We start from the raw sequence: 5,090 nt of genomic DNA, 5'->3' as shown, positions 1-5,090 counted from the left end.
TTTGTTTTTTTTTCACACACACACACACACACACACACACACACACACACACACACACACATATATATATTATTATTATTATTTATTATTTTTTTAATTTATTTATTTATTGGGAGCGGGGCATTATGAAATTATACAAAGTCCACTGTTGAATTTTGTTCCGGTACAGGCGTAGCAAAATCCAATGAAATTTGATTGATTCATTCTGGGTTTGGGCGTAAGAGACCGGACACCAGCTCACAGTCAGTCCCGGAAAGCTCCACACAGTCAGGGAACAATTGTTGGCTTTTTTTCTCCAAAGTTTTCTCCTTCCTCTTCTGACCACCTGTGTATTTGTTTCAAAAAGCTTTCACTTGCCTGTCTCTTTTCCAGAAAGCAGGCAGTGAGGAAGATCACTTCCGGATCCATGAGGAAAACAAGCAAAGTGTGACATGTATTTCTCAAAATGGATCTCAACGGAATTTATGTCTCACAAAAACTCCACAATCCAGAAATTAGGTCCACCCTCAGGCTTCACCGAATCACTCCTCTTTGGTGGTTACGTCTGGTGGGTGATTCAGAAGCCAAGACAGGGGAATCGAGGTGCCTTGAACGTGCGTAGGGAATTTACCTAAGTGCAAACAGTAGAATATGCCGTATAGTGCGCCAAGACCAAAGCTCCATAAAAGCTAATTGCCATGAGACATGCTTGTCTTCTCCAGAGTTGTGAGAAAGGATCATAATCAAAATCATTACCACCATCCATACAGCCATCAGATGTTAGTATGAAAACGAATAATGCATTTTGATAAAGCACTTTGAATGTCCCTTGACAGGCGTTAGCCTCTGTGACCCTCTAACAGCAGCTGACAAGAGTGATTATTTTTCCCAGCTGCTTTGGTGTCAGCAGGATAAACACTGGAGAGCATTTAAGCCTGGCAGACAAACTCCATTGAACAAATCCATATCCTGAGGTCAGACTTTTTATCTGGGAAATGAAAAACAGACATGCTTACTGTAAAAACACATCGTGCTACATACATGCACAAATTGCACATTATCAATTCATTAACCAATAAGGTGGCTAGAACCCTTTGCTCCAGTGCATCAATCTCAGGATAGCTGAGTTGTGGACAACACTGACTTGCAAACAAAGTCCTGACCTCAACTCAGCTAAACACCTTTGCATCGAACAAGAACAGATGATCTGGAGGGACCCAACATATCTATTTGATCTTACACGCGGTCACTGAACAATCAGTGTCTGCATGTAAGATAAGAATTGTAGAAGGGGTATATTTGCTAGAAGTCTGGGTAGGGCTGCATTTCAGTCTCCACAAAGTCACAATGTGAATGTGAGAGTGAATGGTGTCTGTCTCATTGGTACCCTGTGACTGACTGGCAACTAGTTCTCTGCTGGGGGAGGCCCAGTTTCCAAGCGATCTCAAAAAAAAAAAACAAAGAAAAAAAAAACCAACAAAAACAACGGATGTTCTTCTGGACGAACAGACCAAATATGATCTTACAAACACCAAAAAATTAACAAAGGTTTTCAGTGGCTCTTCCCAGAAGAGTGGAAGCTGTTGTCATTACGAGGCAGAGACTCACAAAAGTATCTCTGTACTGTAATTGCCTGTCTTTCGTTTGTCCATCTTGTATTGCTTTTTACACACTAAATTACCTTACTCTGAAGTAATCAAGTGCGCTCGCGCGCACACACACACGCACAGACACTTACAGTATATAACATCACCAATAATCTCTTGTTTTTTCCTCCAATGCCATCATCTACGTCTGTTAAAACAAGTGAGCACGGGTGTCGGCACAGAGGGCCATGCAGTATTCCGTTTCTCTCTGCTCAATCTTTATGAACCGCGGCCCTCCAAAATTGGGCACCGTTCCCCAACAAGGCACTGTGTGCTTTTTAACGGGGAGGAAACTCATCAGAGTAGTGAATTGTGAGTATCAGCAGTCTACGCCCAGCCCTCCCTGTTCGCCCTGGCTCCTAGGCACCACAAAGTGCTGATTCAGGATGAAGGCAGAGCCGCAGGCAGTGGCGGAGTTCACCACCAGCATGCTCTCCATCACTTTGACAGCTCAATAAAAAAAATAAAATAAAATAAAAAAAAAATAAAAACAGTGTAAACTATTAATTGGATCGTTAATTATTGCTGCTGGTTTTACGACAACGCAATAGGTGCAGAAAAGAGGCATGTGTGAAACTGTGTACAGTATGTTACCAAGGTGACAGTGTCACTGATCGTGACTAATTGCGAGGGATCACAGTATATGTTTTAAAATACTGCGATTATTTAAAGTACTATCAAAGCGTTAGCCCCATTCGAGTGCACACACTTGGTCGCAGGTACCTGGGGCCTCACCAAGTGAGCCACAGAGCAAGGCGGACTTCAGCCTGGATTGATCGCCATTCACTTATAATGAAAGAGGCCGACATTCACACTTACGTTCACATTGTCCCTGAGTCAAGCAAGTGAACCACTACACTAACCGCGATTGGTTGAAAAAAAAAATGGGTTCAAATTGTCTCACGGATTTCCTGGGTTGCAAAAACTGATTTCCACATGAATCATTAGGAATGTTTGCCTATGACTGCACAATGCCCTCCCCACTGCTGTAGTTAGCCAACCCGTCCGTCCCCTTTTTTGTCTGTTCGGCACTATTATGAGACTGCATGTCAGGGGAATCAATACGGAGTATACGGAGAGGATCATAGGGGTAAATCAGTAACCAGCTCTCACAGGCACGAGTCAGACCCATTACGGATGGCACACCCTCTCGCTTCCCAACTTCGCTTCTTCTCATTCCATCAAACCCTCCTCCCTCCAGGAGGCCTCTGGGGCTTTTGGAGCTTAAAATGCACCCTGCTTAGCCTGCTATTACGTCTCATCTCGACACCCAGGCAAGCTGAGTGCACAAACCCTGAGATGCTGACAGACCACATATGGCCAAAAGGTGCTTTGCGCCCTCTTTTCAGTCACTTTGCCGATTTGGCCTCAGGTTCAGGTTGATTGTTTAGTTTTGCTTTGGCTGCGGAACGAAAGAGTCAAGGTCAATATTTGAAATGGAACGGCGAATGACAATCATGGTCAAAATCACTGTGGAGATCATTTAAAAACAGATGGGTCAATGGCTGTCCTGTCACCTTTACAACTGTTCCATGTTATTACTCTGAATTTCAATAACATGAACGCACATTATTTATGTCTTGGCAAAATGATTCAATAGTTCAGTACAGTATTTTGTGGCTCAATCAAACAGCTGTAATTGTCGATCAAAAAGTAAAACAGACAATTATAAAATCAAACAAATCCTGGTACGCTGGTACAGAAAATTTGTTTCTAAGAGCATCGTATGCAGTTTAAGTCCTACATTTGATTTCAGACTCACTCCCATACAGGCTTGAATGTGGAGGAGGCAGACACATGCCGACAGAACCAACATTAACTCTAACCCAAAAACGGCCTGACTTTGTCTCTTCTACCTGGAAAGCCCCACATCAATAATTTACCACTGGGTTATGTCTGTCAGGGAGCACAACAGTTACATAACAGAATAAATCAACATTTAGGCTAAATTAGAGCTGAACGATTTTGGAAAATGAGCCACTTGCAATTTCGCAATTGTGATTTAAAAAGCAGTTATTTTTTTTAAAGGTCCTTTTTTCATGCATTTTCAATAAACACAAGCAACTAATGAATCTTCATTACAGTAAATCATTGCTAATGGTGGCCCGTGTTGCAAACTCACGAAAAAATGACAGACACTGTCGGAAGTGGGTTTTCGTCCGTCAGTGTAATTGTCCTGAACAATTGTCGGGAAAAGTACAGACGGAACTCTCAGTTTGTCATTGACAGACACCAAAGTACAGACGGAACTCTCAGTTTGTCATTGACAGTCATTGACAGACGGCTGATGGAGACACATCCTGCCTGCCTCGCACATTGTCGCGTGGGTCAACATAGTGGCTTTGCTTGAATGGACTTCAGTGTCTATATATGAAAACACTGTGCGCTTCCTGTACAATAGGTGGCGGTATGCCTCCTCGATGTCATCATTTCATGTAGACGCCTACGAAAGATGATGTCACCTTCATTGGTGCCTGTCTGACACAAATGCTCAGTCTGCGTGTCAGAATCATTACAATCACCACAAATATCTACTTAATGATTCACTTAACGTGAGATTAAATTATGGTCACATATCCACCTGGTTACACTTCACAACTTTACAGATGCAAAGATGAGAGCGACTGTTCTGTCCCAGGTGTGTCTCCACTGCCCCGACCAGCCCCAATCCATGCAGTGCATATTTGGAATGATTTGTAAATATGTAAAAAAGTGAAATATGTTTCTAATGCATTACAGTGAATGCTAAAAATTTGGAAGAACCATCAAAGCGTTTTTGATTCAACTACATTTTAGAAGGTGGCGGTAATGCACCAGAAGTTGTTTGCCATCGCCCAAAAGACCGACGATGACGTCTAAGGAAAAGCAATGAAGTCATGGCAACTTTCTTTTGGTTGCCACCAAGATTTAGGATGCATATTAATCCACCAGGACTGTATTCTGGTTAAGGGATTTTAGGAGTTAAAACAGCGGCAGGCAGCCACCGCTGTGTTCCCGCTGTACTTAACAGTTCAATAGATTGGCAAATAAATGTATTTGTGTATAAAGCTCTTCAAGCATATATAGTTCACTCCATTTACCAATTAAATCAAATTGCATTTTTCATCTGGAATATGATTTTTTTTTTTTTAAACTGGACTGATGGACTACTCTCTCACTGACTCTCTCTCTCTCTCTCTCTCTCTCTCTTTCTCTTCTCTTCCTCTCTCTCTCCTCTCTCTCTCTCTCTCTCTCTCTCTCTCTCTCTCTGTGTGTGTGTGTGTGTGTGTGTGTGTGTGTGTGTGTATATATATTATCCTGCAAGGGACAATGTATACTATTGTTTTTATATCCCAAAATGAGTTTGTAAATGATTATTGGCTGAAAAAACAAGAACAAAAACACTCTCTAAACATACTCATGCGCACGCGTGCGCGCGCGCGCGCGCACCCACACACACACACACACACACACACACACACACAC

General features: G+C 42.4%; 1 protein-coding gene across 21 annotated transcripts in view; it reads right to left on the bottom strand.

The window, feature by feature from the left end:
• The window catches only part of rims2a (regulating synaptic membrane exocytosis 2a), a 137,658-nt gene that overhangs the window by 59,764 nt on the left and 72,804 nt on the right, over positions 1–5,090 (bottom strand). The window lies entirely within an intron of this gene.

The sequence above is a fragment of the Hippocampus comes genome, unplaced genomic scaffold (genome assembly GCF_001891065.2).
Source record: "Hippocampus comes isolate QL1 unplaced genomic scaffold, H_comes_QL1_v1.1 scaffold327, whole genome shotgun sequence".
Classification (NCBI taxonomy): Eukaryota; Metazoa; Chordata; class Actinopteri; order Syngnathiformes; family Syngnathidae; genus Hippocampus; species Hippocampus comes.
The sequence above is the reverse complement of the archived record's forward strand: the minus strand, read 5'-3'. Positions and strand labels throughout refer to the sequence as shown.